Source organism: Sminthopsis crassicaudata, chromosome 1, assembly GCF_048593235.1.
Source record: "Sminthopsis crassicaudata isolate SCR6 chromosome 1, ASM4859323v1, whole genome shotgun sequence".
Lineage (NCBI taxonomy): Eukaryota > Metazoa > Chordata > Mammalia > Dasyuromorphia > Dasyuridae > Sminthopsis > Sminthopsis crassicaudata.
In genome coordinates this window covers 737,791,079-737,802,509 of record NC_133617.1, presented here as the reverse complement: position 1 = coordinate 737,802,509, position 11,431 = coordinate 737,791,079, and positions in this window count along the sequence as shown.

Here is an 11,431-nt window from a genome sequence, read left to right as displayed (position 1 = left end):
ATTTATCCTTAAATTATTTTTTATCATTTAAATCTTATTTTCCTTAAAATAAATTCTACAGAGTGATACCCCCAAACTCACTAAGATATTCAGAAGAGAGTGAGTTCCTGGACTTACCCAAAGTCCCAGAAGTTCTTCCTGCAGTCTCCAAATTTCCAAAATCTAGTAAGGTGCTTTTAGTATTTTTCTTTAAACCTGATTTCCATCAAAAGCCTAAAGTGGGAGCTACTCCTGCTCACTGGGATAACTGTTCCAAGTATGAAATTTCATTAATCTTTCATAACATACTAAATTCTTTAACTACAGCTTTTTTTTTTTTTTTTTTCTGGCTGGCTGCTTTTCAGGTAAATTTTTCAAGGTAACAGAATCTAAAAGTAACACTAAACAACACTAAACACAAGACAATAATTTTTCTAGAAAAACACAGACAAAATAAGACAAAAACATCCTTGCCAACCTTAATTTTTATAATTTGCAATAATGAAAAGAGCTAATTAACCAAAACAAATTAACAGCTGAGTCTCTTGATTTATGTCAGATATCACATAATTCAAAATTGTGCTGATTTAGCATTCTGATAATTATTGGGAACTTCCTCTTGTTATGTTCTATTAAAAAGTCTTTCCAAGCAGCCACCCATTATTACCTGTAACCCATTCTTCTTCACAACTCCTAGAGGAAAAATAATCTAAAAAGCCAAATTTACCTCTAAAGCACCCCACTTAATAGGGTAAAACTATTTGAACCTAAACCTCCTCAATCAGAGGCAAACTTAATCTAAATAAATTCAATTCTGTCTTTTCCTGCAGAGGTTTCCAGGCATTAGCCTTATATTAGTGATCCAGAGTCTTCCTGCCACAGGTCTCCAGTATTTCTCAGATAAAGATGTCTGCTGCCACTTGCTCTGAGCACTTTGGGTAGTTCTAGATGTAAGATGAATAGCTACAGCTGTTTTCTTCCTTTGATTAATTATCTCCCCAATTTCTATGTATGTTAATGACACAATTATCTTTCAGTTCTTTCACATTCAAAATGGGTAAGTGGAATTCTCTTTGAATTTTTCTTTTCCTTTATTTCCCTTTTTCCAGGTAGTAACAGTGCAGGTCTTTCCTTCCAAATATCTCTGCTATCACTTTTACCCCCCCAGGTAAAAGTGTGACATATTCTCCCAATTAGTAATGTGAGAGCAACTTGAATTCATTCCCTTTCCTTCCCTGTTCCTTCCTCTCCATGGTCACCTTCATTACTATTGTCATTTCAGGCCAGATTACAACAGCAATCTCCAAAATGATGCCTTGGACTAAAGACACTCTTCTTGCCTAATAGAGTGCTGAAAATGAATAGGCCCTAAGTAAACATCTGTTGGTTGGTGGATTGATTCAGGATTTTGCTTAGGCTGGCCTTTTTCCATATTGCAAGTCCTAAAAGCAAACAGTGACCTCATTTCTAGAAGGCAAACCAGTGCTAGAATAATGAGATTCTTTGCCCTGTGTGTGGAAAAGCAGCTAGACCAGTTGATATTATTGATCTTTTTGTCCTAAGGGAAGGGTGAGGGAGAGAGATAATTTGAATTCTCTTTTTAGTGACCTACATTTTCTCTTGATCTCCATGGGAATATTCTATGAGAACACACCTAATTCTGGGATTAGGGTTTTTGAACCCTCAGACTTGAAAAGAAACACAAAAACATGGTAAATTAAGGGAAGGCTGTGGAGAGAATATATCTCAATGTTGGTATAGCATTCACTTTAATCCTCTGTGATATTCTTATGGAAAAGATGGAGAGAAGCAGGGGAGTCGTGATATCCCTAGGTGGATTTAGAACTACTTAAATGGCTGGATCTCAAGAGTAGTTATGAAGTGTCCAATGCCAGCTTAAAAGGAGGAATCTAAGAGTACCCAAGGATTTGTACTTGGATCTGTGCTATTTCAGGATTTTGTCAATGTCTTGAGTAAATACATGGATAACATTTCTAGCAGATTTGTAGTTGACTCAGTTGGGAAGGATGTTTAACCTCCTAGATGTCAATCAGTACTCAGAAATATTTGGGCTGTTAGAACTTAATCAAATAGGATGGGATTTATTAGGAAGAAATGTAAAGATCACACTCGCATTCAAAAAATCCATTATTCAAATGCAAGTAGAGGAAGTGTAAGTAGATAGCAATTTACCTGAAAAAGAACTGGCGGTTTTAAAATTCTGAAAAATCACTTTGAATCAGCAGCAGTATGGTACGGCAGCGAAGAAAGCGAGACTGGCCTTCGGCAGCACTGACAGAGCCAGGGACAGTTTATCTCTAGTTGACCCTGATCATATGACATCTGGACTATTGGATTTGATTCAAGGTTCTACAAAAGGACATTGGTCAGTTGAAGAATGTCCAGAAGAAGTATTAGTGTTGGTTCTAGGTTCTATTAAAGGATATTGATCAATCAAAGAATGTCCAGAAAAGGGGTGAGCAGGGTGGTAAATCACTCTATTCCTCTGACCCCAATTTGCTCAGCTGATAAAATGAAAGACTGGGGGCAGCTAGGTGGCACAATGGATAGAGCACCAGCACTGAAGTCAGAAGGACCTGAGTTCAAATCTGGTCTCAGACACTTAACACTTCCTGGCTGTGTGACCCTGGGCAAGTCACTTAACCCCAGCCTCAAAAAAAAAAAAGAAAGAAAGAAAGAAAGAAAGAAAGAAAGAAAGAAAGAAAGAAAGAAAGAAAGAAAGAAAGAAAGAAAAAAAAAAAAGAAAGATAAAATGAAAGATTGGACCAAATGGCCCCTATGATCTTGAATGGCTCTAAATTGATGAACTCTAATTCAAGCCAAATAAAGATCTTTGGAAGGAATTAAATTTATTTAGCTGGGGGGAAGGTCCGGAAGTGATCCACAGTAAGTGTAAGTATCTAAAGGGTTGTCACGAGGAAGAGGGGATCAAGATTGTTCTGCTGGACCCCATGGAACTAACCCCAAGGAAACTGAAGAGACAAATGGAACCCTTAGATAGGACGGGATGGGGGACTGTCCTCTCAGGAAAGCTGGCAGCCTTGGCACCTGGATGACAAGGAGAAAACCTGAAGTGGGTAGGACCAAACCAAATCCCCCCCATGCTCGCCAAATAGCAAAGAGGGGAGAAGCAATAAAGGGGACTCAGGTTTGAGATACTGGTGACTCTAGCAGAGCGAGCATTATGAGAGCCTCACTGATCTCAGTAGGGCTGAATCTCCTCTGGGCCTTAGTGGATGAAGCAGTTGGCAGTGCTAGGTGAGAATGCCTAAGAGAGCCCACTGCCAGCCTGGGCCAGGAATTTTTGCCAAGAGTCAAGTGTAATTTGAAGGTTTTATGGCTTAGAATGCTAAAACCTGAGGACGCCAAGGAAGAATTTGTCTGAATCTTCCCTTAGAATTTACTGGTCGTATATAATCCTGAGCAAGTCACTTTCTCTCTCTCATCTTTAAAATGAGACTAATCATCATCATAATAATAACTTCCTTTATTGGGCTGTTTTGAGAATCAAATCAAATGATATAGACATAAAGTACTTTACAGACATATATGTGTGTGTGCACATTCATTTATATTATACATAACATCTTTAAGTTAGTGATGCTATTATTATTCTCTTTTGAGAACGTCATTGTAATTACTTGTGCCCAGTTTAGGACTTGTTCTGTTCTTCCTGCCTCATTGGAGATTCTCCCCAGTGGTTCAGGAATTGTATTTCCCAGCTCTTTTTAAGCTTTGGGATGGGATTTGGGAGGGCTTCTAGGTAGCGTTGGTCATTTTCCCTGTTTTTCTCCAACTATGAAAGTCCCTTCTGTCACATTACCCACAGTTCCCCATTGTTCCCTAGTGTGGGGTGTCCAGCCTTTGTCCAAAGGAAAGAAAACCCTTATTCTCCCTTTCATTATTGTTCTTGAGAACCTGTACTCGGGAAAACAAGGGTCACCTTGTAGCTCATCTTCCAACTATTCTGTCACTGACATCGGGTCCCCCTTTTCCTAGTAAAGGCTGGGGTTTGGGCTGCTTGCATTTGTACTTCGGTGGGTAAAGAAGCTCCATCAACTACTATCACATTCTCTTTAATTGTTTCTCCAACGACTTACATCAACTGATGCTGAGTGAAACGAGCAGAACTAGGAGATCATTACACTTCAACAATGATACTGTATGAGGATGTGTTCTGATGGACGTGGATATCTTCAACAAGGAGAAGATCTAATCCAGTTCCAATTGACCAATGATGGACAGAATCAGCTACACCCAGAAAAGGAACACTGGGAAATGAGTGTAATCTGTGAGCATTGGTTTTGTTTTTCTCCCCAAGTTATTTTTACCTTCGGAATCCAATTCTTCCTTTACAACAACAACAATTCGGTTCTGCACATATATATTGTACCTAGGATATGCTATAAGATATTTAATATGTAAGGGAAAGCCTGCCATCTAGGGGAGGGGGTGGAGGGAAGGAGGGGAAAAACTCGGAACAGAAGGGAGTACAAGGGATAATGTAAAAAAAAATTACCTATGCATATGTACTGTCAAAAAATGTTATAATTATAAAATTAATTTTAAAAAATTGTCTCTCCAACCCATCACATCTACCTGAGTCCAGTAGGATACGGTTATTCAAATGACCTAGGATCCTTTCCTCCAATATAGGGTCCTTGGACACTTCAGAGGGCTGGGAAAACTTTCTGTTGTTCATGTGCCAGCTAGCACCAAGTCCACCATGTATTTCCTGCGTAATAGAAAACCTCTAAAGTCAACTATAGATACTCAGTTCATACAATGCTCAAAGAAATCCAGTCAAAAAGTAGCCTAGAGTCAGTGAAAGCAGGTTATTGGAACAGAAAAGGGAAAATGAAAGGCAGCCCAACAGAAAGGAGAGGTGTCAGATGCACAGATGGTGGGCCTCAGGGGGCCCACAGCACTCCCTTGTGCTGCCTGAACCAGATTAAAATGTAATTGGGAAATATTTCACAAAATAAATCTGTTGTTGTTCAATTGTGTCCAATTCTTTGTGACCCCAGGAACCAGAGCAGACTCATCTATCTTCCCCCATCCCCCACCCCTCAAATTCTTTCCAAATTCATGTTTGTTGCTTCCATGACACCCTCTCTCAATTTCATCCTTTGCTATCTCTTTCCTTTTGCTTTCAATTTTTCCCAACATAAGGGTCTTTTCCGAAGAGTCCTGTCTTCTATTAGGTGGCCAAAGTATTTAAGCTTTGGCATCTTTTCCTCTCTTCCTCCCTCCCTTGCCTTTTTCTCTCCTACCTTCCTTCCCTCCTTCCTTCCTTCCTTCCCTTCTACCTTCCTTCCTTCCCTTCTACCTTCCCTTCTTCCTTCCTTCCTTCCCTTCTACCTTCCTTCCTTCCACCTTCCTTCCTTCCTTCCTTCCTTCCTTCCTTCCTTCCTTCCTTCCTTCCTTCCTTCCTTCCTTCCTTCCTTCCTTCCTTCCTTCCTTCCCTTCTACCTTCCTTACTTCCTTTCTACCTTCCTTCCTTCCTTCCTTCCTTCCTTCCTTCCTTCCTTCCTTCCTTCCTTCCTTCCTTCCTTCCTTCCTTCCTTCCCTTCTACCTTTCCTCCTTCCTTCCCTTCTACCTTCCTTCCTTCCTTCCTTCCACCTTCCTTCCTTCCCTTCTACCTTCCTTACTTCCTTTCTACCTTCCTTCCTTCCCTTCTACCTTCCTTCCTTCCTTCTTTCCTTTCTTCCTTCTTTCCTTCCAAGTCAATATGTGGCCTGCAGAGATCCTTAGGTTTGTTTTGGTGGTTCCCTGACTCCACCAGCATGGAGTATAGAGAGCTGGATTCAAGTCTGCCTCTGATCTGCAGACTTTCTGTGCATCTGTGGGCAATGAGTTAAACCTGCTCCCCTGGGAAAAAACCCCAGCACCAGAAGTCGCAGGGCAAGCAAGAACCTGCTTATCAGAAAACTCCTTTTACCAGTAAAATTATAGGCCTGGAACACCACCACCACAATAAGGTCATAGAAGACATTGGAAACATTCTCAGCAAAATAGCAGCTAATAGTTATATTGTGCTTCAAGATTTGCAAAGTGCTTTTACATATATTAAATCAGCATCTGATCCTTAGAACAATCTTATGAGGTCAGTGATGTTATTATCCCTACTTTACAGATGAGGAAACCAAATCACATAGAAAGTAAAATGGCTTCTCGAGAGTGATAAAGCTAAAGCAGGCTTGGAATTCAGGTCTTCCTGCCTCATCTTTTGCTGCCATCTACCTCATGCCACTGGTAGAAAACTGCTTTTTTAAGTTGTCCTTGTCCTTGTCTCTGCTCCCAGTCACTGATATGAGGGTTTCCTGAAGCCCTTTCTTTGCAGTCCCCCATTATACGGGCTTCTACTGTGGTTTGGTCCATGGGATCATTAGGATTCTTCCAGGATGACATCCCTAGCTCACAAGTACTCTAATTTATATTCCTAAGTTCCAGCCTCTCACCTTTAAAATTTCCTGCCCCTAAGAAGACATTTACATAAAGAGTCCTTGCTTTATGCTGCAATCACCCTGTATCTCATCACACAGTCACATGGGAAATGGGGTGCTGTTTCCCAATAAGGGATGATTCCTTACACTCCAGTATCATCCACTGGAAATGTAGTTCTGTGGATTTCTTCCAAACTTTGCTGTTGAGTGGGGATTACTTCTTGGTTTAGTAAAGATTCTAAACTCTTCCCATGATTCTCAGGGCCTATAATACTTTGCAATGCCTGCCAGGGGGACAGCCAGACCTATGAAAAAAAATTCAATACTATCGAAACTACTAAGTCTTAGGGTGGGGAGAATTCAGTTCTTGGATCTTCTTGTCCTACCAGTATGCAAAGGACAATAGCACAGTCTAATTGCCAGGTCTCTTCTGGAAATATCTGATTTCTTTTTGAATAAACATGAGTGCTTAGAATGCCAGAGATACAAAAGTCTGAATTCCAATGATCCAGATTTGAGCAAATGGTTTCATGAGGGCTCTTTGTGTAACAAATATCAATATAAATAACTGATGGGTGGCAGCAGCAACATTTGTGGGGTAGGATCTGACCATTACTGGGAATGAGCCCCAAAGCAGCGCTGAGAAGGTGGAGCTCTTCTGGCATTCAGGACTTTGGACTTTGAACTTAGATGCTGCATTAGGCCCGATATCTGTTCTCCGATTTATAGGACAGGGACCTCATCTTAGCTAAACCCTTTTCTTTCAAGCGACTGCTAAAGCAGCAACTCCTTGAAAGATGAACTATCCCCTTATTTCCCCTTCTGAGACTGTTGGAAGTAGAGGGAGAGTACCCAGCAGGAAGTAGGGATATGGTTCTGGAATCAAAAGGGATGTCAGGATCAATCTCCAGGTTTGAATTCCAAGCAGAAAGAGTGGAAAGGACCTAGAGGATTCCAGTCTGTTCATTTCCCACTAATTTAGGGATTCTCAATCTATTTAAAAATATTGATAACTTTATTTCAACATAGTTTGTTTTATAATCCAAATTATTATTTTTTTTTTGCATTTGCAAACCTTGTTCTGAGAAAGGTCCATAGTCTTCATCATGCAGCCCAAAAGGTTCGTGACATATAAGAAGTGAAGAACTGCTGCTGCAATATGAAACAAAGTTGAAATCATTTCTGAAAATTTAATTGTTTATACTTTTTAAAAATATCTCCAAAAGAGAAGAGCATCTCAAGGTCAGTGCTGCACTAAGGAGATACATCTGGGTATTTTCCTACTCTTTCCTTAGAAATAGGAGTAGCTCAACCCATGATCTTATTCCTAAATCAATGTAAAATGGCGCCTTCTCTGCACATTAGAGGGTCAAAGAGTTGTCTAGATTTAGAGGTGGAATGATTTGTCCATAAACACACAACCAGGATGTGTCAAATTTTTTTTCCTCAATAGAATTTTATTTTTCCAAATACATGTAAATATAGTTTTCAACATTCCTTTCTATAAGACTTTGTTCCAAATTTTTCTCCCTCCCTTACCTTCCCCCTCCCCAAGACAAGTAATCAGATATAGGTTAAACATCCCCTTCCCAAGACAACAAGCAATCCCTTTAAACATATTTCCATATCTGACATGTTGTGTGAGACAAATCAAAACAAAAGGGAAAAAATGAGGGGAAAAAAGCAAACAAACAAACAAACAAAAAGATGAAAGTAGTATGTTCCGATCCACATTCAGTCGCCATAGTTCTCTCTCTGGATGTGATTGGCATTTTCTTCCCCAAATCTATTGGAATTGTCTTGGATTACCACATTGCTGAGAAGCAAGTCCATCACAGCTGATCTTATGGTTAGTGTGTACAGTGTTTCCTGGTTGAATCCAAATTCTCCCGGCACTCTCGCTATATCACATCACTGTTTTGGAGAATTTACTCCTTAACAATAATTTATTTTCTGTTTTCACTCATGGATGGCCTGCACTGCCAGAGCTTAAGTAAGCAAAAACTGGGAAACATTACCCTCTTGTGGACGGGAAAGACATGACTTCAGGAATGATGTCAGGCTTCTGGTTTTTTATCGGAATCTTTTGGAGGGTTACTTGAATTAAGATTAAATTTAAGGATAGGATAATAACAGTTTTGAGGTTGAAGTTTTTAAAGATTTAGAGTCAGTGACTACTTAACCACTTGAAACTGGTTTCCTCATCTGATACATGAGGACTTTAGATAAGAGGACCTCTAGCATCCCTTCCTACTGTGATTTTTTTTTTTTAAGTGGTGGTGGGGTGGCCCATACTTGTAATCCTGCTACTAAGAGGGTGGATTGCTTGAGCTATGGACTTCTGAGCTATGGAGTCCTCCCTGGGAAGAGTGTGGAGGGAATATAGCTCCCAGACAACCTACATAAGAGAGAAGCTACCTACTTGGAACTAGAGCATTACGAAGCTGCTGTGACGATCAGCAATGAGATAGAGCCCATCTCTGCTTCTGACTTGATCAAGTTAGGGAGATTCAGTCTCCCTACCCCAACTACCCCAAAAGGTGATGCTGGGCAAGAGAAAGGTTTTTGATATAAGAGGATATGGGTTCAAATCCTGCCTTTGTTGGCACCTGTTTGAACTTGGGTAAGTCACAGAGCCTTTTGGAGACTCAGATATTTATGAAAAAGAGAAATGGACTTGTAGACATCTCTTCCAGCTCTAAACCTACGAATCTAAGTTGTTTTAATTTAAGAGGACCCTAATTGTAACTGGGGCCCCAACTCCAGACATATCACCAAACTTTGGGTCTTCACTTTCTAGCCCATAGAAGACAGATGGTTGACCTGGCCGTGAATTCTAGTTCCACTATCAAGCTTCACTTCAGCTTTATTTTTGTCAAACTACCAACTGTTGGCAAACATTTCCTTAAGCTCCTACTATGTGCATGCATTTGCTACTTGCTGGAAATGCAAATAAGAAAAAGATAGTCCCTGTCCTCAAGGAGCTTTCAATCTAATGAAAAGCAGGAAGGGAGGTAGCCAGAGGAGGAAGGAGGAGCATGATGTTAGTGGGGGGCGACCCAAGCAGAGCACCTGTTGGTAAATGAGGAGCTGACTAGAAATTCTGAGCCCTCAATAAAGGAGGCTTTGCAAGGAGTTCATTGCATTCTCCACCTGATGGTGCTGAGGAAGCCTTGACTACTAAGGCTGGAGCAACCGTCATGATGCTGAGACTTCAGCTGAAATGAAAGGAGGCTGCCATGCGTCCAAGTCTGGAACCCCCTTCCTCTCCCTTCCCCTCCACTCGGAGCATCTCTGGCTCCCCTTGAAAGCCCACTCAGGCACCATCTCCTGCTCTCCTGCCACTTCCTCCTACACTAGTGCTCTCACTTTCTCGATATGACTATATGTCATTCTTATTTATGTACTGTGGCATCTCTCTCCAGCACCACTCCCTTCCTTCAGGAGGGCAGAGAGGGTTTTCCCCAGCGTCTAGCTGTGGTTTACTCCCAGAGAACCAGTCAAGAAGCATTCATGAAGCACCTACTGTGTTCCAGTAACTGCCCTAAGCATCGGGGGGTACCAAAAGACACTGGGTCATTGAGACAAGAGATCCTTTTGGGGATACGAAAGCTCTACAATCCTGTGTGATCGTACATACTCTTATTATTAAAGCAAGAGAAGGAAGAGTTAGTGGAAGGATAAGACCAAAAGTGCTTGTGGCATTGGGTCATAGCTGGTGGAATGAGACTTTTCTGGACTTCCTCCTCCTCCTGTCTAGGGCCCAGACTTCCCCATTAACAAGCTTTTCAGCCTCAAGCTAATGAGAAATGTTCACAGCACATATTTGATGCTCCTAGATTTAAAATTTTCCATAAAAACATTTAAAAATTTTAAAATTAATTTTACAATTATAACATTTTTGACAGTACATATGCATAGGTAATTTTTTACATTATCCCTTGTACTCCCTTCTGTTCCGAATTTTCTCCTCCTTTCCTCCCCTAGATGGCGGGCATTCCCATACATGTTAAATATCTTGTAGTATATCCTAGGTACAATATCTATGTGCAGAACCGAATTTTGTTGTTGTTGTTGCAAAGGAAGAATTGGATTCGGAAGGTAAAAATAACCTGGGAAGAAAAACCAATGCTCACAGTTGACACTCATTTCCCAGTGTTCCTTCTCTGGGTGTAGCCGATTCAATCCAATTGAATTTTCCATAAAAACAAAACAAAAAAACTGTGCATGGTGAAATCCCAATAGACACTGCTTTGTTCTCCTTGAACATCCCTGCCCTCACAGAGCTCCCGGTTTCCTTTCCTGTTGGGAAGGCGGGTTTTATTTTTTATTTTCCTCCAAAATGAGCAAGGATCATAATAAGAAAATATGCTCCTTGTGCTCTTCAACTCAACATTTTTATGCAGGTAAAATCCGGTTTAAAAAATCATCCAAGGTAGGAAATCATGAAAAGGAAAAAACAAAACGATGTCACAACAGGACAGGCCAAAGGGTGTGTGACCGAGAGGGACACAACTCTGTCCTGGGAGATGTGCATGACATCCTTCTGATTAGTGGCTACAGACGAGAACTCCCAGCTCCATCCGGCCCGCGGCCTAGCGACCAGCCAAAGCACAGACCTGGGCCGTGAAACCTGCCAGACTTTCGTACCTGCTTATACTAGGAAGCTGCCAGTTTAGAACTGAGGCTCAAAGGACGACTTCCCCTTATCTTCTCTCTGTTGGTAGTTAAGTCTGCCACATCACAGGCACAGTCACAATCCTCACAACAACGCGTACTTAAAAACAACCGTTGTCCCCATTTTGCAGATCGGAGAAGGGCCACGGGCCGTGCCAAAGCCCCAAAGAGCGGCCAGGAATCTCCGCGACACTTTCAGCTCCAGATTCCTTGCCCCAGATGGGGCTCCCATTCCTTGTGAATCCACTAAATTACCCTTTCTTCCCCAAATCCAGAAAACCACTTCCATTTACTTAAAGCCACCTAG